This window comes from Mustelus asterias, chromosome 9 (genome assembly GCF_964213995.1).
Source record: "Mustelus asterias chromosome 9, sMusAst1.hap1.1, whole genome shotgun sequence".
NCBI classification, from domain to species: domain Eukaryota; kingdom Metazoa; phylum Chordata; class Chondrichthyes; order Carcharhiniformes; family Triakidae; genus Mustelus; species Mustelus asterias.
In genome coordinates, this window is record NC_135809.1 from 113,168,828 (window position 1) to 113,193,681 (window position 24,854).

At 45.8% G+C, this 24,854-nt stretch overlaps 1 pseudogene; it reads left to right on the forward strand.

The window, feature by feature from the left end:
- Nucleotides 1-2,802: 2,802 nt before the first annotated feature.
- LOC144499277 (alpha-1,3-mannosyl-glycoprotein 4-beta-N-acetylglucosaminyltransferase C-like) lies at nt 2,803-9,536 on the forward strand (annotated as a pseudogene).
- The last annotated feature ends 15,318 nt before the right edge of the window (nt 9,537-24,854 follow it).

Genomic DNA, 24,854 nt, shown 5'->3' on the forward strand with positions numbered 1-24,854 from the left:
CGTCTTCACCTTCACAGTGGACCGCAATAGGAAGGATGTCAAGGTCATAGAAACAGCATAGAAGAGATTTATTAAGATGATATCAAGGATGAGAGGTTTTAGTCAGCAGGAAAATAGATTTCATTTCTTTAGAATAGAGAAGTTTATGAGGTTAAAAGACAAAGAACAAAGATTGGCAAATTGTATTCTTTAAAAAAGGGTTGTTAACACGTGGACTGCTGCACAGAATCAGTGATGGAGAAACCTCCGAGGCCAGTGCTACCAGCAACCAAGCACAACATCCACTAGTAACCATTCATGTCCGCCCTCTGAATTACTTCCCCTGCATCTGCCTTCTTAGATGTAGAACATAGAACATTACAGCGCAGTACAGGCCCTTCGGCCCTCGATGTTGCGCCGACCAGTGGTACCAATCTAAAGCCCCTCTAATCAACATGATTCCAATATCATCCATATGTTTATCCAATAACCACTTGAACGCTCTCAACATTGACGTGTCCACCACTGCTGCAGGCAGGGCATTCCACGCCCTTACTACTCTCTGAGTAAAGAACCTACCTCTAACATCTGTCCTATATCTCTCACCCCTCAATTTAAAGCTATGTCCCCTCATGCTAGCCAACACCATCCGAGGAAAAAGGCTCTCACTATCCACCCTATCTAATCCTCTGATCATCTTGTATGCCTCTATTAAGTCACCTCTTAACCTTCTCTCTAACGAAAACAACCTCAAGCCCCTCAGCCTTTCCTCATACGATTTTCCTACCATACCAGGCAACGTCCTGGTAAATCTCCTCTGCACCCTTTCCAACACTTCCACATCTTTCCTATAATGCGGCGACCAGAACTGTACGCAATACTTTCAATGCGGCCGCACCAGAGTTTTGTACAGTTGCAGCATGACCTCCTGGCTCCGAAACTCAATCCCTCTACCAATAAAAGCTAACACGCCGTACGCCTTCTTAACAACCCTATCAACCTGGGTCCCAACTTTCAGGGATCTATGCACATGGACACCCAGATCCCTCTGTTCATCCACACTACCAAGTATCTTACCATTAGCCCAGTACTCTGTATTCCTGTTACTCCTTCCAAAGTGAATCACCTCACACTTTTCCGCAATAAACTCCATTTGCCACCTCTCAGCTCAGCTCTGCAGCTATCTATGTCCCTCTGTAACCTGCCACTTCCCTCCGCACTGTCTACAACTCCACCGACTTTAGTGTCATCCGCAAATTTACTAATCCATCCTTCCACGCCCTCATCCAAGTCATTAATAAAAATGACAAACAGCAGTGGCCCCAAAACAGATCCTTGCGGTACACCACTAGTAACTGAACTCCAGGATGAATATTTCCCATCAACTACCACCCTTTGTTTTCTTACAGCTAGCCAATTCCTGATCCAAACTACTAAATCACCCTCAATCCCATGTGTCCGTATTTTCTGCAAAAGCTTACCATGGGGAACTTTATCAAACGCTTTGCTGAAATCCATATACACCACATCAACCGCTTTACCCTCATCCACCTCTTTGGTCACCTTCTCAAAGAACTCAATAAGGTTTGTGAGGCACGACCTACCCTTCACAAAACCATAATGTGGACCATAATGGACCATCTTTGTAATCTCCTCCAGCCCAACAACCCTCCCCGCCCTCTGCGCTACTCCAATTCTTGCACATCCTCAATTTTAATCGCTCCCGTCATTGCCTTCCGCTTCCTGGACCCTAAGCTCTGGATTTCTCCCCCTGGGCTGCATCAATTCACAAATTCGCATATGCAGCTTGACAGGATGTAGTGTGCAACACCTATCCCCCCGATTCCTGCCTATTTTGGTTTTAGCAGAAGGAAAACGGCAGGGTGTGTGTGTGCGTGTGAGGGTGTCCCAATTCTGGAATAACAAAGGCAAAATACTGGAAATCTGGAATAAAAACAGAAAATTCTGGAAATAGTCTGCAGGCCAGGCAGCATCCATGGAGAGACTAACAGAGTTAACGTTTCAGGTCAATGGCCCATTGTCAGAATGGGAAAAGGTCAGAGATGTGACAGGCTACGAACAAGTAGAGAAGCAGAGAAAGGCATGGGGGAATGACATTGCTAACTTTATTGCGCGTTTTATCATTTTCCTTGAACACATTTAGTTTAAAAGTTAAGGAGTATGTGTTGCCACTGCTGTTGAAGTGGCTGTTGGCATTAAAGATGGCCTCTGTGGTCGTTCTGCGCATGCACCGTGGTCCCTGCATGCGTGGGGCAATTGTTGACATCATTCCAAAACGTCCAAGATGGAAAACTGCCCGTATCCCTCTTTGCACTCCCAGATGATGTCAATACGCATCTTCAGCGAAGTGTGAAGTCAGATGTCTTATCTGTGTGGCCTAATGGATAAGGCTTTTGAATTTGGTATAAATCCTGATATTATCCAAGGACTACAGGTTCGAGTCCTGCCTTCCGAGGTTATTCTACACAAATATTTAGTTCAATTCAGGAAACTGCACTGTGTTCCTTTCATGAGCTGAAAGTGCCAATTATCCTGCCAAACATTATGGGGCTCTTTAGTAAAACTGTATTGTCATGTTGTTTTGTGCACTTATTTCTCTCTCATCTTCATATTTTATGTAGTTTCTGAGAAATAAACAAAATCTAATTCACCCCGATTAATGATTAGAGTGTAGGCCATGCCACAGTTGGTAGCACACTTGCCTTAGTCACAAGGTATTATGTCAACAGTGTTATTTGTATTTGTTGACTGTGAACAATTGAATGGCACCATCTTTCTTACTGGCAGCTGCCTGAACTGACAATGGCAATTATACACCATGTGCTGGCTTTGCACCACCTAATGGTTGCACCATTTAATGGTTGCATTGCATTGGTGTCAGATCCAACCAGAGGTTACCAAACAATTGGAGATGGTGAGCAAATGGTTGAAGGTGGGAGGTGAAATATATTGGTGATCTTATTACTGGAAACATGAATTTGTAGAATTATTCTTTCTTTCTCTTTGTCTTCTTCCAATAAGCTGTGTCAGTGCAGACTCAATGGGCCAAATGGCCTGCTTCTGCACTGTAGGGATTCTATGGATTCTGTTAACATTGGCAGGTTGGACATGAACAAAGAACAATGATAATTACAGCACAGAAACAGGCCCTTCGACCCGCCAAGCCTGCACTGACCATGCTGCCCTACTGAACTAAAACCCCTTCGCTTCTGGGGATCATATCCTTCTATTCCCATCCTATTCATGTATTTCTCAAGATGCCACTTAAAAGTTACTATCACATCTGCTTCCACTATCTGCCCCCTGCAGCAGCACCCACCACCCTCTGTGTAAAAAACTTGCCTCGTACATCTCCTTTAAACCTTGCCCCTCACACCTTAAATCTATGCCCCCTAGTAATTGATTCTTCCACCCTGGGAAAAAACTCTGTCCAATCTTGTAGACTTCTATCAGGTCGCCCCTCAACCTCTCTCGTTCAAGTGAGAACAAAACCAAATTTCTCCAACCTCTCCTCATAGCTAATGCCCTCCATACCAGGCAACATCCTGGTAAATCTTTTCTGTACCCTCTCCAAAGCCTCCACATCCTTCTGGCGACCAGAATTGAACACTATATTCCAAGTGCGGCCTAACTGAGGTTTTATAAAGCTGCAACATGACTTGCCAATTTTTAAACTCAATGCCCTGGCCGATGAAGGCAAGCATGCCTTATACCTTCTTGACTATCTTCTCCATCTGCGTTGCCGCTTTCAGTGACCTGTGTACTTGTACACCCAGATCCCTCTGCCTATCAATACTCTTAAGGATTCTGCCATTTACTGTATATTTACTATCTGTATTAGACCTTCCCAAATGCATTACCTCACATTTGTCCGGATTAAATTCCATCTGCCATCTCTCCGCCCAAGTCTCCAGCCGATCTATATCCTGTTGTATCCTCTGATGGTCCTCATTGCTAACTGCAAATCCACCAAGCTTTGTGTCATCTGCAAACTTACTAATCAAACCAGTTACATTTTCCTCCAAATCAGTTATATATATTACAAACAGCAAAGGTCCCAGCACTGATCCCTGAGGAACGCCACTTGTCACAGCCTTCCATTCAGAAACGCACCCTTCCACTGCTACCCTCTGTCCTTTATGACCGAGCCAGTTCTGTATCCACCTTGCCAGCTCAACTCTGATCCCGTGCGACTTCACCTTCTGCACCAGTCTGCCATGAGGGACCTTGTCAAAGGCCTTATTGAAGTCCATGTAGACTACATCCACTGCCCACCCTTATCAATCATCTTCGTCACTTCCTCGAAAAACTTGATCAAGTTAGTGAGGCACGACCTCCCCTTCACAAAACCATGTTGCCTCTCACTAATATGTCCACTTATTTCCAAGTGGGACTAAATCCTGTCTCGAAGAATCCTCTCCAATAATTTTCCTACACTGATATAAAGCTCACCGACCTGTAATTACCTGGATTATTCTTGCTACCCTTCTTAAACAAAGGAATAACATTGGCTATTCTCCAAACCTCTGAGATCTCCCCTGTAGCCAGTGCCTAATGCTCCAGAGAGAACAGCCCTAGCTCCCTCAACCTTTCCTCATAAGACCTACCCTCCAAACCAGGCAGCATCCTGGTAAATCTCCTCTGCACTCTTTCCAGCGCTTCCACATCCTTCTTATAGTGAGGTGACCAGAACTGCACACAATATTCCAAATGTGGTCTCACCAAGGTCCTGTATGTTGCAGCATAACCCCATGGCTCTTAAACTCCCTGATGCGCTATCAATAAGGCGAAAGACTACCTGTGTGCCAATATAAGTGTAGGCTTTTATTCACAACAGAATCAGGAGCAGATCCCAACAAATAACCGACCTGGACTGAACAAGGGGGAGGAGACAGCCACCTTTATACTAGGTGCTGAGGGGAGGACCCAAACTGGAAGGGGATGTGTCCAGGTATGACAAGCACACACAACGGTGGTCCATATAGGACAAAGGCACAACTGAGGTCCACCACACTCCAACCCCCTATTAATAAAAGCTAACACACTATAGGCCTTCTTCACAGCTCTATCCACTTGAGTGGCAACCTTTAGAGATCTGTGGATATGGACCCCAAGATCTCTCTGTTCCTCCACAGTCTTCAGAACCCTACCTTTGACCCTGTAATCCACATTTAAATTAGTCCTACCAAAATGAATCACCTCACATTTATCAGGGTTAAACTCCATTTGCCATTTTTCAGCCCAGCTTTGCATCCTATCTATGTCTCTTTGCAGCCTACAACAGCCCTCCACCTCATCCACTACTCCACCAATCTTGGTGTCATCAGCAAATTTACTGATTCACCCTTCAGCCCCCTCCTCTAAGTCATTCATAAAAATCACAAAGAGCAGAGGACCAAGCACTGATCGCTGTGGCACTCTGCTAGCAACCTGCCTCCAGTCCGAAAATTTTCCATCCACCACCACCCTCTGTCTTCGATCAGATAGCCAGTTACCTATCCAATCGGCCAACTTTCCCTCTATCCCACACCTCCTTACTTTCATCATAAGCTGACCATGGGGGACCTTATCAAACGCCTTACTAAAATCCATGTATATGACATCAACTGCCCTACCTTCATCAACACACTTAGTTACATCCTCAAAAAATTCAATCAAATTTGTGAGGCAAGACTTGCCCTTCACGAATCCGTGCTGACTATCCCAGATTAATCCGCATCTTTCTAAATGGTTGTAAATCCCATCCCTAAGGACCTTTTCCATCAATTTACCAACCACCGAAGTAAGACTAACCGGTCTATAATTACCAGGGTCATTTCTATTCCCCTTCTTAAACAGAGGAACAACATTCGCCACTCTCCAGTCCTCTGGCACCATCCCCGCGGACAGTGAGGACCCAAAGATCAAAGCCAAAGGCTCTGCAATCTCATCCCTTGCCTCCCAAAGAATCCTAGGATACATTTCATCAGGCCCAGGGGACTTATCGACCTTCAGTTTATTCAAAACTGCCAGTACATCCTCCCTCCGAACATCTATTTCCTCCAGCATATTAGCCTGTAACACCTTCTCTTCCTCAAAAACTGAAGTTACTGTGAAAATCCCCTAGTCGCCACACTCCGGCACCTGTTCGGGTACACTGAGGGAGAATTTAGCAATGCCAATGTGCCTAACCAGCACACCTTTCGGACTGTGGGAGGAAACCGGAGCACCCGGAGGAAACCCACACAGACACGGGGAGAACGTGCAGACTCTGCTCAGACAATGACCCAAGCCGGGAATTGAACCCAGGTCCCTGGCACTGTGAATCAGCAGTGCTAACCACTGTGCCACCATGCCTAATGGCATCCTTCTCGAGATTCTGCGACTCTCCTGACCAACCTCCCATCTAAATAAACCCAGATCCTGCTGCCCAAATTGTAACTCCCATTCAACCATCACCCCTGTGCTCTCTGGCCTGCATTGGCTCCCGGTTTGGCAATGCCTCCATTTTTCAAATTCTCATCCTGGTTTGTAAATCCCTCTGTGGCTTCATCCAGTCCCTATCTCTGTAATCTCTTCAAGCTGCACAAACCCTCTGAGGTGCCCGGACTTCTTGAATTCTGGTTGCTTTTTCATCCCCAGTCTTCATCACTCCTCCATTGGCTGCTGCGTCTAAGGCAAAAGTAGAAAGGGGAAAGGTCATGGGGGGATTTGAACTCCAGGATGAATATTTTAATATCGAGGTTTTGTTGGCCGTGGAGGCAGTGGTGATTGGCAAACACAGCGGTGATGGTGTGCAAGGTGGGGTGTGGGTGACAGATTTTTGGATGAGTTGAAACCAAGATGCTCGGAACATAAAAATCTCAACATCTCTTCAACATTTCACGACATGCAGGAAATACTGGCTCGGACTTTGCTGGAGTGGGGCATCTCGTGGTGTATGCCCTTTTAGTTAGACATTTTCATGCATCCTTAAGCTTTAGCTGTTTTTGCCCCATAGCTTGATGGGAGTGTGAGCCGATAACAGTGCTCTCTGCAATAGCACGCCGGACACCTCAGTGAACAATGGGGCCAACAGTCTGTCACTTTAACCAAGGAGATTTAAGGACTAAGAGAGAAACAGACCAACAATGAAGAAGGAAATTCGATGAATTTAAGTCAAATCATAGAGTCATAGAGTTTACAGCATGGAAACAGGCCCTTCAGCCCAATTTGTCCATGCCGCCCTTTTTTTTAACCACTAAGCTAGTCCCAATTGCCTGTGTTTGGCCCATATCCCTCTACACCCATCTTACCCATGTAACTGTCTAAATGCTTTTTAAAAGACAAAAATCATGTCCAGAAAGAGAAATAAAGTGAAGGAAAGGAAGATTGAATTCACACAGAAGGCGAGATTTTATGGCCTCACTCGAGCGAGACATTTCCGCTGTCCGCCCCTCGCCCATTCAGATTCCGTGGCAGGCGGGGCGGCAGAGTTCTGGTGAGAGAGAGAAAAGGGACTGAGGAAAAGCCATTAACGTAGGAACATAGGACTTAGGAGCAGAAGTAGGCAACTTAGCCCTTCAAACCTGATCTGCCATTCAATCAGATCATGGCTGATCTCTCCCTGGTCTCAAATCCACCTCCCGACCTGGTCCCCAAATTAAAGAATTTATATTTGATATCTTAAAGATCTCTAAACAATTTCGCGCCTACAGGAATGAGATTGAACAGTTTAAATTGTTCCCTCTCCCAAAAAGGTTGAGTGGAATTGTAGGAAGATAAATCTCCTGGTTAAAGGGTCCTTACGCTATGAAATACCAGACCTACCTAGCTGTAGCATGCTCACGGGTAATTAATACACATTTTAGCAAAATGCAGGGGAAGATTGAGGGCTAAAGGCAGAACAGCGTAAATCACCCGGCAATGTGCGGCCACTCACCATGTGTTGTGTATCTCTCCCTTGTCTGAAATCTGTGGGCAATGTACACTTGAATAACTGTGAGCTCTATTAAACTATTATCTCCCAGCAAGTTCTTCCCAATGTCTTTTCTTTCCTGATGTTTCTAAGCAAGAAAGTTGCTTTATTTCCCCCCCCGCCTAAATAATCCAAAACTTGTCATTTTGTTTTGGCTTTTCTCCAGAATACTTGACAATAGGGATCTCCACAGTCAAACGCCAGCCAGGAAACTATCTGATGGACACAACCCAGTCCATCTTTCAGAAGTCCAGCGTCAAAGAGCTGCAGCAGACGGTGGTGGTGATTTACCTCACTGTCTTCAATGTGTCCTGGAACTTAAAGACCTCTGTGGAGATCAAAGCCAAGTTTGTGTCACACATTGATGCAGGGCGCCTGCGTATCATTCGATGCCCACAGCACATTTACCCAACTTTGGAGAGGCTCAAAAGGAATTACAATGACGCTTTGGAGAGAATTCGGTTCAGGTCAAAGTGGATTATGCCTTCCTGGTCAACCCCTGCTCCGACCTGTCCGATTACTACTTGATGTTGGAGGACGATGTTTCGTGCGCTCAAAACTTCCTCTCCTCCATTCAGAAGTTTATCGCCTTGACTACGAGCTCAACATGGACAACTCTGACCCTCTTGAAGCTGGGTTACATTGGCAAGCTGTAACGTAGCTGGCCAGGTGCCTGCTGATGTTCATAGAATCCCTACAGTGCAGAAGGAAGCCATTTGGCCCATCGAGTCTGCACTGACCACAATCCCACCCAGCCCTATTCCTGTAACCCTAGACATTTACCCCTGCCAATCACCCTGACACTAGGGTCAATTTAGCATGGCTAATCAACCTAACTGGCGCATCTTTGGACTGTGGGAGGAAACTGGAGCACCCGGAGGAAAACCACGCAGACACGGGGAGAATGTGCAAATTCCACACAGACAGTGACCTGAGGCCGGAATTGAACCCGGGTCCCTGGCGCTGTGAGACTGCAGTGCTAACCACTGTGCCACCGTGCCACCCTACGATAAAATGCCTTGCGACTGGCTCCTGGAGCACTTCCACAGGGTCAAAGCCCAGCCCCAAGAGATCAGGTTTAAGCCATCCCTTTCCCACCACATAGGCACCTACTGGTCATTTAAAGGGAACTCCAACAAGCTGAAGGACAATGAGTTCCAGGAGAATACGGGCAGTCTGCCTGACAATTACCCTGCCTTGATTTTCACTGACATCCCAGTTTACAACATTTGCCCGTCAAAGCTTATGAACCTGGGGTTGGACTATTCTGGACAAGGAGGGAAACTACTTCCTCATCGCCTTTATGCACCCGGTTATAATTACAAAAATCTGCATTTGGACTGGATCTCCAGAACACAAAGGGGATATTCTCCGTTTTGGCATCCTGCAGGTGGGCACGGACATAGTATCAGAAATTAATCGCCAGAACTGCAAATCTTACAGAGAACTTGGCATGTTCAGTGCTGGGAAGTTTGAAATGGAGAACGTTACGGCCCAGATCTCTGATCTGATTGATTGTGTGTGAGTGGTGGTGTTAGAAGATCAGACAGAGTGGCTTATCATTTCTAAGGTGAATATTTGGATTAAAGAAGAGAAATGATGTTCTTATTCCTTCTTTTTTTGGGGGATTCCCTCCATCCCGCGAGATGGTAGTGCTCCAATTTCAATTTCAAGAACAGGACGACATTCCCTGTAATGTTGGTCCTCAGTGGATTGTACTCTGACTCCTGAGTTAGCAGAGACATGATCACATAACCTGAGCTGACACTTCTATCCAGTACCCGAGGGAGTGCTGTACAGTCGGAGCTGCTGTCTTTCAGATGATTTGCTAGAACGAGGCTCGGCCTTGCCTCTCACATGGACATAAATAATCCCAGGACCCCTAATTTGAGGATGCTGCACTGTGGGAAGAATGCAGGACATTTGCATTCGTTTTGAACTGATCTATGGGAGAGGTGTGCTGGGCTAAATGGCAACCTCCTGTTGCCATTTTGTCATGTCTGGTTCTAAACACTTGGCTTATAAACCTGAAATAAAATTAGTTCTCACATCCATTATTCTAGATTCTATTTTATTTCTCCAAATTACTCACAATTACCCACATTTCTTTGGCTACTCGTAACTGAGCTAAAAGTTTTGCAATTCTATTGATGTCCACCAGAGGTCAGCAGAAGGCAGCAAATAAAATGGGAATGCTTTCTCAGGTAAAGGGTCAGATTTGCTTTTAGTTTTCTTATATATTAAAAAGTCCTTTTCATAATTTTAAAGTTATAACCAGAGCCAGCATAATTTCTTATCACAGTTACACTCTTGCCCCAGCATCAGAAGGTTGTGGGTTCAAGTCTCACTTCAGAGGTTTGAGTACAGAAGTCCCGGCTGATGTTCCAAAGCAGTATTGAGGGAGTGCTGCACTGCCCTTTCAGGTGAGTGCAAAAGATCCCACGACTATTATATCAAAGAAGATCTTGGCTAATATTTAATAATCTATTTAATATTTAATAATATAGATGTCTTGGCTAATATTTATTGATCACTCAATATTGCTAACACACATTATCTGGTGGTTACCACATTATTTTTTATTTAATTAGCGTCACAAGTGGGCTTACATTAACATTGCAATGGAGTTGCAGTGAAAATCCCCCAGTCATCACACTCTGGTGCCTGTTCAGGTGCACTGAGGGAGAATTTAGCATGGCCAATTCACCAAACCAGCACGTCTTTTGGACTGTGGGAGGAAACCGGAGCACCCAGAGGAAACCCAAGCAGATGTGGGGAGAATGTGCAGACTCCGCACAGACAGTGACCTGAAGCTGGGAATTGAACCCGGGTCCCTGGTGCTGTGAGGCAGCAGTGCTAACCACTGTGCCACCGTGCTGCCCCCATTATTTGGGATTCGCTGTGCAGAAATTTCATACATTTCAACAGTGACTACCATAAGACCATAAGACATAGGAGCGGAAGTAAGGCCATTCGGCCCATCGAGTCCACTCCACCATTCAATCATGGTTGATTTCAACTCCATTTACCCGCTCTCTCCCCATAGCCCTTAATTCCTCGAGAAATCAAGAATTTATCAATTTCTGTCTTGAAGACGCTCAACGTCTCGGCCTCCACAGCCCTCTGTGGCAATGAATTCCACAGACCTACCACTCTCTGGCTGAAGAAATTTCTCCTCATCTCTGTTCTAAAGTGACTCCCTTTTATTCTAAGGCTGTGCCCCCGCGTCCTAGTCTCCCCTGCTAATGGAAACAACTTCCCTACGTCCATCCTATCTAAGCCGTTCATTATCTTGTAAGTTTCTATCAGATCTCCCCTCAACCTCCTAAACTCCAATGAATATAATCCCACGATCCTCAGACGTTCATCGTATGTCAGGCCTACCATTCCTGGGATCATCCGTGTGAATCTCCGCTGGACCCGCTCCAGTGCCAGTATGTCCTTCCTGAGGCGTGGGGCCCAAAATTGCTCACAGTACTCCAAATGGGGCCTAACCAGTGCTTTATAAAACCTCAGAAGTACATCCCTGCTTTTGTATTCCAAGCCTCTTGAGATAAATGACAACATTACATTTGCTTTCTTAATTACGGACTCAACCTGCAAGTTTACCTTTAGAGAATCCTGGACTAGGACTCCCAAGTCCCTTTGCACTTTAGCATTATGAATTTTGTCACCGTTTAGAAAACTTAAAATAACAGGAATTAACTGTCAAACACTTTAGGCGGTGGTGAAAAGGGCTATGGGAATGATTTTTTCTCTTCTAGGCTTTTCAAACGAGGTTTTATAATGGAAACAATATGTTAAGTCAACTCTCTAAATGGTTTTTGTTTTATAATTCTGCTGTATTTTTCTGTCGTATTTTTCAGTGATTTGCGTGTAAATGTAAATAAAGAGAAATTTTCTTTTAAAACAAAAGGTTCTAAAAGCTGCGTTAATCTTTAGAAACCTCAGCACATATAATCTGGAAGTAATTAAACAGTACACGAGGTGAAGCGGTGAAAGGATATTTCCACTGGCTAATGAATGGTAACAAGGAATTTCCGATAGAACTAGCATTGAAAGAAAAAGGAATAAAATGAGAGGATAATGGTTGTGAACAGGGTTATTCATGGAACAACAGAATGAGGCCATTCTGCCCATCTGGCCAGTGCTGTAGGTAGATGAATTGCTGTTTTATCACGAGGCTATTGAAGTGGAGACTAACTTGATTGTAACATGATGTAACAGGTCTACACTTCCCGCTGCCTCGGCAAAGCAGCCAGCATAATCAAGGACCCCACGCACACCGGACATTCTCTCTTCCACCTTCTTCCATCGGGAAAAAGATACAAAAGTCTGAGATCACGTACCAACCGACTCAAGAACAGCTTCTTCCCTGCTGCCATCAGACTTTTAAATGCACCTCTCATATAGTGAGTTGGTCTTCCTCTACACCCTAGCTATGATTGTAACACTACATCCTGCACCATCTCCTTTCCTTCTCTATGTACGGTATGCTTTGTCTGTTTAGTGCACAAGAAACAATACTTTTCACTGTATGTTAATATGTGTGACAATAATAAATCAAATCAAATCAAAATGATTTAGAAGGGTATTGGATTGGTTCCTGAAAAGAAAGGATACATGGGTTTGAAGTTGGGGCAGGAAAAGAGGTTGGCTATTTGGTTTGAGTACATAGGTCCAGACAAGAGGTTAATCCTGAGCCCAGACAAGATAGACTGAATGGTCTTATGCTGGTCTGTCGTGATGATGGTGTTAGTTTCCTGATCCTGTGTAAGAGGCCGGTGTGAAGTAAGCTTGGGACACTCTCAACTCATGGCTCCCGTCAGATTTGTGTTAAGAGTACAGAACCACCCCAAATTTGGGAGGCACGGGGACACAGTGGTTAGCACTGCTGCCTCACAGCGCCAGGGACCAGGGTTCCATTCCCGGCTTGGTTCACTGTCTGTGCGGAGTCTGCACATTCTCCCTGTGTCTGCTTGGGTTTCCTCTGGGTGCTCTGGTTTCCTCCCACAGTCCGAAAGACGTGCTGGTTAGGTGGATTGGCCGTGCTAAATTCCTTCTCAGTGTACCCGAACAGGCTCTGGAGTGTGGCGACTAGGGGATTTTCACAGTAACTTCATTGCAGTGTTAATGCAAACCTACTCATGACACTAATAAATAAACTTTAAAACTTTAACTTTAAGTCTGTGATGGCTCTTTTAGCGAGCTATCCAATTATTCCACGTCTCAGCACTAACTCCTCTCACATGACACTGAAATATATTCAGATATTGGTCCAATTCCCTTCTGAAATTTATGATTGAATCTATCACCACCTTTCAGGTAATTGAATGTAGATTATAAGAACTCGCTTTAACAAAAAAACAACAAAGTTCTCTTTATCTTCCCTCTGGTTCTTTTGCCATTTACTTTTTGTTTTACATTTTCACGGGATGTGGGTGTCGCTGGCTAGACCAGCATGTATTACCCATCCCTAATTGCCCCTTGAGAAGCTTTAAAAAGCTGCCTTTTTAAATTGCTGCAGTCCCTGAGGTGTAGGTGCACCCACAGTGCAGTTAGGGAGGAAGTTCCAGGATTTTGACCCAGCGGCGGTGAAGGAACGGTGATATATTTCCAAGTCAGGATGATGAGTAACTTAGAGGGGAACCTCCAGGTAATGCTGTTCCCAGCTTTCTGCTGCCCTTGTGCTTCTAGGTGGTAGAGGTTGCAGGTTTGGAAGATGCTGTTGATGGAGTCGTGGTGAGTTGCTGCAGTGCATCTTGCAGATGGCACACTGCTGCCACTGTGCATCGGTGGTGGGGGAAGTGAAAGGTGAAGGATGGTGGATGGGGTCCCAATCAATATTTGTTGGAGTGAAGGGGACGGGGTTCGTGACGGGGACTGGCTTGCTGGAGCTTTTGGGATCAGTGGGGGGGCTGAAGAGGGAGAGTTAGGGCTGGCATGGAGACAGAGGAGTGCAAGCTGAGCGTGTGGTTCTGCCAGGAGGAGAAGGTTGTCTCGGGGCTCTCCAAGAGGACCACTTGCGCCGATGTGATCCTAGCCTTGCTGGAGGAGAGCAGGCTGAATGGGGCGGGCAGCAAGTTCGTGCCCGGGACCCCGGACTCTTACTGCCTGGTGGAGAAGTGGCGGGGCTTCGAGAGGACCCTGCCCAACAAGACCAAGATTCTGCAGCTGTGGGGGGCCTGGGGGGAGGAGAGGGAGAAGGTCACCTTCGTGCTGGTCAAGAGCCAGGCGTCCCTGCCCAACAATGGCCCCAGGAGCGCCGAGGCCAATGAGCTGCACTCATCCAGGCAAGTGGAGAGTATTCCATCACACTTCTAACTTGTACCTTATAGATGGCGGACAGGCCTTGGGGAGTCAGGAGATGAGTTGTTTGCTGGAGGATTCCTAGCCTTTGACATGCTCCTGTAGCTACAGTATTTATACGTCTAGTCCAGTTCAATTTCTGATCAATGGTAACTCCCAGGATGTTGATAGTGGGGGATTCAGCGATGGTAATGCCAATGAATGTCAAGAGGTGATGGTTAGATTCTCTCTTGTTGGAGATGGCCATTGTACTTGTGTGGTGTGAATGTTACATGGCGCTTATTAGCCCAAGCTAGGATAATGTCCAGGTCTTGCTGCATATGAACAGGGACTGTTTCAGTATCTGAGGAGTCATGAATGGTGCTGAACATTGTGCAAACTTCAGTGATCATCCTGATTTCTGAGCTTTTGATGGAAGGAAGGATCTGAAGATGGTTGGGCATAGGGCACTACCCTGAGGAACTCCTGCAGTGATGTCCAGGGGCTGATATAATTGATCTCCAACCACCACATCCATCTTCCTTTGTGTCAGGTGTGACTTATGATTAAATTTGTGTCCTCTGGTTACAAATACTCCGACTACTACTTACTGACTCTATCAAAACCCTTCATGACTTTAAACACCTCTATTAAATCTCCACTCAACCTTCTCTAAGGATAACAACCCCAGCTTCTCCAGTCTCTCCACATACCTAATGCCCCTTATCCTTGGTACCTATCTAGTCAATCTCCTCTACACCATAACCTAGGTTTTGACAATCTTCCAAAAGTGTGGAGCTCAGAATTGGACACAATACTCCAGTGGAGGCTTGCTCAGTGTTTTATGAAGGAACATCCTTGTGTTTATACTCTATACTTCTATTTATAAAACCCAGGATCCATATACTGTTGATTAACAACCCTCTCAACTCTACCTTCCATCTTCAGGAATGTATGTACTTTTGAAAAATTCATTCTTGGGACATGGGTGTTGCTGGCTGGCCAGCATTTATTACCCATCCCTAGTTGCCCTTGGAGGGCCTTTGAGAGTCAACTGCATTGCTGTGGCTCTGGCGTCACGACCAGGTAAGGATGGCAGATTTTCTTCTCTAAAGCACATTAGTGAACCAGATGGGTTTTTATGATAATAGTTTCATGGTCATCAGTAGATTCTTAATTCCAGATTGTTTTTTTATTTGAATTCAAATTCCACCGTCTGCTGTGGCGGGATTCGAACCCAGGTCTCCAGAACATTAGTTGAGTTTCTGGATTAATGGCCGAGCAATAATACCACTAGGCCATCGCCTCCCACACACACCAAAATGTCTCTGTTCTTGCGCCCTTTTTGGAAATTGTATAATTTAGGCTGAGACTTTCTACCGGATTTTCCACCCCTCTCCCGGCATGTTATTGGGGTGGGGGTGAGGTGGAGGCAGCTCACCATTGGCTGCTGGCGGGATCTTCCAATCTTCCAGTTCCATCGAATTCAAAGGCCAGTTGCATTGCTCGCTGGCCGTGCTGCCGGGGAACCCACTGTGGTGGGAATGCCCTTGACGGGACTGGAAGATCCTCCCAGCAGGGAGGGCTGGAAAATCCCACCCTTTGTGTATATTGCCTATCCTCATTCTTCCTGCCAAACTGTATCACCTCATGCCTCTCTGTGTTAAATTGCATCTGCCATGTGTCTGCCCATTCTAGTTGTCTGTCTGTGTCCTCCTGAAGTCTGTCCCTGTCCTCCTCACTCTTTACTATATTTATGAGTTTGGTGCAGTATATTTCCAAGTCTAGGTCATTGATACATATTAAAAGGAGCAGTGGCCTTATTGCCAGCCTCTGGAATACATCGTTGTAAACTTCCCTCCATTCTGAAAAACAGCCACTCAGCATCATCCTCTATTTTCTGGCCCTTGTTTTGTATCCACATTTCTTTATTTTTAAAGTTTATTTATTAGTGTCACAAGCAGGCTTACATTAACACTGCAATGAAGTTACTGTGAAAATAACCTAGTCGCCACACTCTGGCGCCTGTTCGGGTACACTGAGGGAGAATTTCGCAAGGCCAATGCACCCTAACCAGCAGGTTCCAATGTCCCCTTAATTCCATGAGCTTTAATTTTGTTAACAAGTCCACGTTGTGGCAATTTAATATGGATTTTTCTTTCAGACCTAAATGAGCCATCATCCTAGACCAGTTACAGCCTGCCTGGAGTTGGCAATTGGGAAAATAGTCATAAGGTTGCCAACCCTGGTTGTGTTCATTCCAGGACGTTTCATCACATGACATCTTGCCTCCAATCATCTTGCTCCACCCTCCTGGAGAGTGATCTTTAATTCCTGATGACTCGCGGTCATTCCCAGAGGGTTGGGAACCCCTGCTCACAAGGTGCCATTCTGATGTTGAAACTGATGCGCTTGTTGAGGCACTGTTGACAGAGGATCATTCTGCATTTAACCTGATTTGACAGTATTTGATTCTGATTCTTGCTATTGAGAATGTGTTATAATGGCCAGGAAGGCCACTGGGGATCATTGATAGATTTCTCCCTGGGCTTCGTGGAGTATGAGCTTCCTTACTGAGTGAGCGGAGGTTCGCCCAGTGAGAAGCGGTCAGTGGGGGTTTTTTAAACCGGCTGCTCAACTCGGATCGGCATTGTAGTTCCCAAGGTGTAGACTGTCTAGCTATAAGCCGTAGGCACGGCCCTTCTCTTTGAAGCACAATAAAGGGTGTTTGGGGATGAGAGAAACTGGCGATTGGCTTAATTACTACATTGGCGACGAAGAGAATATTTTTTCCATCTCCCCCTCCGGACAACCTCCATAAATCAAGAATCTTCTCTGGTCCGGAAAGGCAATTATGCCTCTTTTCAGGAAACTTGAACCCTGTAATGCCAGCAGGGAAGACTGGGCCCAGTATACCGAGCACATGCGTTACTTCTTCCCTGTGAACAACATTGAAGGAGACGAAAAAGAAAAGGTGATATTGTTGACGGCATGCAGGGCCCAGACTTTCAGTGTGATAAAATGTCTGACCTGTCTGGATGACCCTGACTCAAAAACTTTGAATGGACTAGCGGACTTGGTGAAAAACCACTATGATCTGAAGCCTCTGTAATTCTCCAGAGATATTGCTTCAACATAGCTGGGCAAACTCCTGGGGAATCTGTCATTGAGTTCTTGGCTAGGTTGCAGAAATTGGCTGAATATTGTGAATTTGGACCACCTCTGAATGAAATGTTGCGAGACAGATTGTTATGTGGCATAAATGACTTAACCACCCAAAAGAAGCTGATGGCAGAACCCAATTTTGACTTTAAAAAAGCCATTGAGTTAGAAATTAGGCATTTCGTAGACAGAGGCTTTATCTAAAGTTAAATCTGAGCTTGCTGTTGTCTAACCAACTGGCCAATTTTGACTCTAGGAAGTGTGACGATACTGTGCAGGACTTTTTTAAACAGTATTTTCTAACGCTGGGTCTGTAACCAACGGCCTCTGTTGTTACTGCAGCAGCATAATTGCTGCTAATTGCTAGAATGTTTGTTTAAAGCTGGACTAATGCTGTTCTATTATTTTAGTGTTCTCCTAGGGTTTTGCGGAGAAGGACTTGAGTAGGTTGATTGACAGAAAAATCTTGTGACTGGGTGGAACTGGGCTTACACAGAGAAACCAAGCTTAGGTGCTGCTTGGACTTCATAGAGAGTGGTGTCTCTATTTCTCTCTTTGAAGTCTGGAGACTAGGATCTGTCAGAGACTAGCGCCGGTACTCTACCGCCTCACTCACCACAGAATCGGAGCGGGCGAGGGATGGATAGAAAGAAATGTCTGTTGACAAGTTAGCAAGGAATGAGCTGAAAAAGGGGCTGAGGAGAGCTAGGAGGGGACATGAGAAGTCCTTGGCGGGTCGGATCAAGGAAAACCCCAAGGCTTTTTACTCTTATGTGAGGAATAAAAGAATGACCAGGGTGAGGTTAGGGCCGGTCAAGGACAGTGGTGGGAACTTGTGTATGGAATCAGTAGAGATAGGCGAGGTGATGAATGAATACTTTTCTTCAGTGTTCACCAAGGAGAGGGGCCATGTTTTTCAGGAAGAGAAGGTGTTACAGGCTAATAGGCTGGAGGAAATAGATGTTCGGAGGGAGGATGTATTGGCAGTTTTGAATAAACTGAAGGTCGATAAGTCCCCTGGGCCTGATGAAATGTATCCTAGGATTCTTTGGGAGGCGAGGGATGAGATTGCAGAGCCTTTGGCTTTGATCTTTGGGTCCTCGCTGTCCACGGGGATGGTGCCAGAGGACTGGAGAGTGGCAAATGTTGTTCCTCTGTTTAAGAAAGGGAATAGAAATGACCCTGGTAATTATAGACCGGTTAGTCTGACTTCGGTGGTTGGTAAATTGATGGAAAAGGTCCTTAGGGATGGGATTTACGAACATTTAGAAAGATGCGGATTAATCCGGGATAGTCAGCACGGATTTGTGAAGGGCAAATCGTGCCTCACAAATTTGATAGAATTTTTTGAGGAGGTAACTAGGTGTGTTGATGAAGGTAGGGCGATTGATGTCATATACATGGATTTTAGTAAGGCGTTTGATAAGGTCCCCCATGGTCGGCTTATGATGAAAGTAAGGAAGTGTAGGATAGAGGGAAAGTTGGCCGATTGGATAGGTAACTGGCTGTCTGATCGAAGACAGAGGGTGGTGGTGGATGGAAAATTTTCGGACTGGAGGCAGGTTGCTAGCGGAGTGCCGCAGGGATCGGTGCTTGGTCCTCTGCTCTTTGTGATTTTTATTAATGACTTAGAGGAGGGGGCTGAAGGGTGGATCAGTAAATTTGCTGATGACACCAAGATTGGTGGAGTAGTGGATGAGGTGGAGGGCTGTTGTAGGCTGCAAAGAGACATAGATAGGATGCAAAGCTGGGCTGAAAAATGGCAAATGGAGTTTAACCCTGATAAATGTGAGGTGATTCATTTTGGTAGGACTAATTTAAATGTGGATTACAGGGTCAAAGGTAGGGTTCTGAAGACTGTGGAGGAACAGAGAGATCTTGGGGTCCATATCCACAGATCTCTAAAGGTTGCCACTCAAGTGGATAGAGCTGTGAAGAAGGCATATAGTGTGTTAGCTTTTATTAACAGGGGGTTGGAGTTTAAGAGCTGTGGGGTTATGCTGCAACTGTACAGGACCTTGGTGAGACCGCATTTGGAATATTGCGTGCAGTTCTGGTCACCTCACTATAAGAAGGATGTGGAAGCGCTGGAAAGAGTGCAGAGGAGATTTACCAGGATGCTGCCTGGTTTGGAGTGTCGGTCTTATGAGGAAAGGTTGAGGGAGCTGGGGCTGTTCTCTCTGGAGCGGAGGAGATTGAGGGGAGACTTAATAGAGGTTTATAAAATGATGAAGGGGATAGATCGAGTGAACGTTCAAAGACTATTTCCTCGGGTGGATGGAGCTATTACGAGGGGGCATAACTATAGGGTTCATGGTGGGAGATATAGGAAGGATATCAGAGGTAGGTTCTTCACGCAGAGAGTGGTTGGGGTGTGGAATGGACTGCCTGCAGTGATAGTGGAGTCAGACACTTTAGGAACATTTAAGCGGTTATTGGATAGGCACATGGAGCACACCAGGATGGTAGGGAGTGGGATAGCTTGATCTTGGTTTCAGATGAAGGTCGGCACAACATCGTGGGCCGAAGGGCCTGTTCTGTGCTGTACTGTTCTATGTTCTATGTTCTATGTTCTATGACCTCAGGTGGGAATTTCTGGTTTCGCTCGAGCAAGGCTGTAAAATCGCACCTCTGGTTTATTTCTCTGAAGTTCTGCTGTTTGAGGATATATCTTTCTCTGGAAACTGGTGTAAATTAACCAAAAGGCAGGTATCTTTCTGTATCTATTCAGAGGGGTAAATAGGGTGGAAATTGAGCATCCACATGAGCATATCTGTTTTTGTGCTGATTTAAAAAAGAGATTTATGTCTATGGGGGTACTGCTTACATTGGAACTATAGAGATTGCATGTTTAAATATTTCCAATTGGCAAAAGTTATGCCAATTCTTTTTCTTATGTTTTACCTGTGTTGTTAAAAATAAAGTTTGTTTTAACAAAAGCTTCCTGGTGGCTCAATTGAATCATACAGGCAGCACGGTGGTACAGTGGTTAGCACTGCTGCCTCACAGCGCCAGGGATCCAGGTTCAATTCCAGCTTCGGATCACTGTCTGTGTGGAGTTTGCACGTTCTCCCTGTGTTTGTGTGGGTTTACTCCAGGTACCCTGGCTTCCTCCCACATTCCAAAGATATGTGGGTGAGGTTGATTGCCCTTGCTAAATTGCACTTAGCATCAGGGAGACTAGGAAGATAAATACATGGGCTTATGGGGATGGGGCCTGGTGGGATTGTTGCCGGTGTAGACTCGACGGGCCAAATGGCCTCCTTCTGCACTGTAGGGATACTATACCTGGAGCAAAACACGTTGTGCCAAATGCCAAAATCAATAAAAATTGGGGTCTAGATTAACTCCATAACATTCCTTTGAGTTTCTTATCTGGTTCCAAACAGAAGGAACTTATATTGACTTGTGATGCTTCCCCATCTGGGGTGGGGGCAGTGCTGTCACATTGCTGGAAAGATGGGATGGAAAGGCCCATCACATATGCCTCAAGGAACCTTTTGGACATAAATGCGAAGTGATGCATTTTGGTGGGAATAATGTAGGGAGGAGCTACACGATAAATGGAAGAACCATAAAGGGTGTAGAGACGCAGAGGGACCTGGGTGTGCAAGTCCACAGATCCTTGAAGGTGACGTCACAGGTGGAGAAGGTGGTGAAGAAGGCATATGGCATGCTTGCCTTTATAGGACGGGGCATAGAGTATAAAAGTTGGGGTCTGATGTTGCAGATGTATAGAACGTTGGTTCGGCCGCATTTGGAATACTGCGTCCAGTTCTGGTCGCCACACTACCAGAAGGACATGGAGGCTTTGGAGAGAGTACAGAGGAGGTTTACCAGGATGTTGCCTGGTATGGAGAGGCTTGGTTATGAGGAGAGATTGGGGAAACTGGGGTTGTTCTCCTTGGAAAGACGGAGGATGAGGGGAGACTTAATAGAGGTGTATAAAATTATGAAAGGCATAGATAGGGTGAACGGTGGGAAGCTTTTCCCCGGGTCGGTGGTGACGTTCACGAGGGGTCATAGGTTCAAGGTGAAGGGGGGGAGGTTTAACACAGATATCAGAAGGACATATTTTACACAGAGGGTCGTGGGGGCCTGGAATGTGTTGCCGGGCAAGGTGGTGGAGGCGGACACACTGGGAACGTTTAAGACTTATCTAGACAGCTATATGAACGGAGTGGGAATGGAGGGATACAAAAGAGTGGTCTAGTTTGGACCACGGAGCGGCGCGGGCTAATTGTTCTTTGTTTCTCGTTTCAAGGCTTCATTCTATGATCATCTTGCTGGTGCCAGTACAGAGCGAGACTGCGGATAGTTGGGAACCTGTCTCGGTGGCAGGGAATTCAGATGGTGTTCGTAAAGCAGAAGTGGAAATGAATAGGGTTGGGAAGCATTTTCTGATCAGGGCCAGTGTGATCTCCTGGACTCGTTTCGATCGCCTCAGGGGGTCGGAGAGGAATTTCCCAGATTTATTTTCCCCATATTGGCCCTGGGGTTTTCACTCTGGGTTTTCGCCTCTCCCTGGAGATCACATGGTCTGGAATGGGGGGGTGGGGGTGAGTTAATAGGTTGTGATGAACAAAGCATCGTAGCTGTGAGGGACAGCTCGGTGGATAGGATATTAGGATGTAGATAGGCTGGAAAATTGGGCGGGGATCCTGGATTCAGGATTCAATCCTGGACCGGGGAGCGGCGCGGGCTTGGAGGGCTGAAGGGCCTGTTCCTGTGCTGTATTGTTCTTTGTTCTTGTTTGTTCTTTGTTGGAGCAAAGGTATTCTCAGATTGAGAAAGATGGATTGATGATCGTCTTCAGTGTGAAAACATTCCACTAGTACGTCTATGGTGGATGTTTTTTCGTAGTTACCAACCATAAACCCTTACTAGCTCTTTTTAAAGAGGACAAGGCAATTCCCCCTATCACCTCCGCTTGGATCCAGCGCTGAGCCTTGTTATTGGCGGGCTACGTATATCTTCTAGAACACTGCCCTGGGACCTGGAGAGCCAGTGCTAGTGCACTGAGTCAGGGAACTGGGTAGATATTTGGAAAATAAAAAGCATTCGCAGCGCTGTGGGAAACAGGATAATTGGATAGCTCTTTGAAAGAGTTAGCACAGGTATGATGGGACGAATAGCCTTGGTCTGTGCTGTAAGATTCTGCGAATCTGTAATGAGGGTAAAACGGGTAACGGATTTAAAGAGGGAAGGGGTGTCACTAATGTTCCTGTGAATCATATGAACAGTGTTTGTGTGTTTGTCAGTAAATGAGTACCACACAGAAATGGGGTGGTGGGGGGAGGGGGGGGGGGGCTGGGGGGGAGGTGGTATACAACCCCTGGAGCCTGTCCCACCATTAAATTAGATCATATCTGACTTGCATCTTAATTCAACTTGGCTCCAAATCATTTAGTCCCTTTACCAAACACAAATCTATCAATCTCAGTTTGGAAAATTTCAATTGAACCCCTCCACCCCCGGATCAATAATAATAACTTGCATTTGTATAGCACCTTTAATATCCAAAATCGCTTCCCAGACAACATAAAAATACACCAATTTTTGGGAGAGTTACAGAATTGAAAATTCTTTGTAAAGATTCTTTCCCCCCCCCCCCCCCATTGACAATGCCCCTCTAAGCAGAGCCCAGTCAATTTATGCCATTCCTTTAAAAAAAAAGAGTTGCTTCGTCCTTTAGCAGAATGGAGCACATTCTGCTTTCAAAGACTGGTACAATGTAGTGTTCTGTTCCCTATCGCCCCCCCCTCCCCCCTCCCCCCGCCATTCCCTCACTCTGCAAACCCACCTCCATCCACACATGCTGCCTCTGTTGTGACTTGAGGCGAAAGCTGCTTTAGAATAACAAGGGAACCCAAAAAACGCCACGGAGATGCATGTGAGAGGAGATGGCTCCCCCTTCAAGCGGATGAAACAATGTCAGTGATGGATTGAGAATGGGAGGCTGTGGAGATCATCTGCAGTCAGCTTGAAGACCTGATTGACGGAGTCCATTATCACACTGAATGAGCCAGCCATCAATTCAAACATCGTCAACACAATATTGATGAACAAATGATTAAAAAAAGCAATCTGATTAAACGCTTGAGATTCGTTTGCCAATGGATTGAAGTCCTGCTGACTAATGACGAACAATTATTTAGATTCTTCTTGTAGGAACTTCTAAAATAAAATCACGCTTGAGGGGGTTCGGTAAAAGATAGATTTGGATAGTTTAACACGGGGGTGGGGGGCTTCCAGATAAGAGGAGACCCCGAGACAATACTTGTTCCAAACTGAATTTCTATTAACACAAACTTGTACAAAAGTGGGGGAGAGAGTAACTTCCAAATGCCAGTCTGGTGCCGGGCTGTTTACGCGGGTTTGTTGTTAATATTCAGGAGATGTTCGGGTTTGCACAAGGAGTTTTATTAAGAGTAAATCGGCCCCAAAGTAAAAGCATCCGAAATGCTTGTGGGATTTTTTTCCAACCTTCTCTGTAGGGCAAGAGAGAGAGAGAGAGAGAGTGCTCAGAATATATTCTGGGTGCAGAGGAATTAAAGAGGGTGTGAAGGAGTTTCTTTGTCATTGAATCCCTACAGTGCAGAAAGAGGCCATTTGGCCCATCGGATCTGCACCGACCACAATCCTACCCAGGCCCTATCCCCATAACCCCACGCATTTACCCTGCTCATCCCTTGACACTAGGGTCAATTTAGCAATTATTAAAAAAAAGAAATCAGAGATTTGTACTTGTAGCCAGTTATATTTAATTAACAAACCGACTGTATTCTACCAAAGAAACATTGGACCACTTTCCCAGAGTTTTGTGTGTGTGTGGGGGGGGGGGGGACATGTGAAGGGGGGGGGGGGGCGGTGAACAAGAGTGTGAATACAAAGCAAATGTACAACTTAAGCAGTGAAATGACAGTAACGAATGGCAGATAGTTTGACAGCGAGTCAGACTGCAGAGGGCGACCTTGTTCTGAGTGTCTGAACGTGTGTGTGTATACACAGCCTCCCAGTTAATCTCTCCAATTCCCCTGTTATTAGTTTAAGGATTTCATTTCTCATTTATTGCTGTTTTTTTTTTGGGGGGGGGAGGTTATGGGTGTTATCAAGAATCTGAGAATTTGAGGGTTTTTGTTTAAGAGTCCCGGCTGGTCCTCCGAGTTATCCTGAATGTACTGGGGATTCCTAAAGGCTTGAGAGGGGAAAAAAAGGGGGCGTGTAATAATGATGTGGATAAGTTTGCCAGCGAGTTATTGTCAAAGACCTGTCACAGGAGGAGAGGGAGCTGGAGGAGTCAGATTGCAGCAAGGTCTGGGACAGGAGGACAAGGTGCTGGGGGGCAGCAGAGTTAAACTTGGGTATTTGTTGGAGTGAAGGGGACGGGGTTAGAGTAGTCCTTCCCCTGGCTTGCTGGAGCTTTTGGGATCAGTGGGGGGGCTGACGAGGGAGAGTTAGGGCTGGC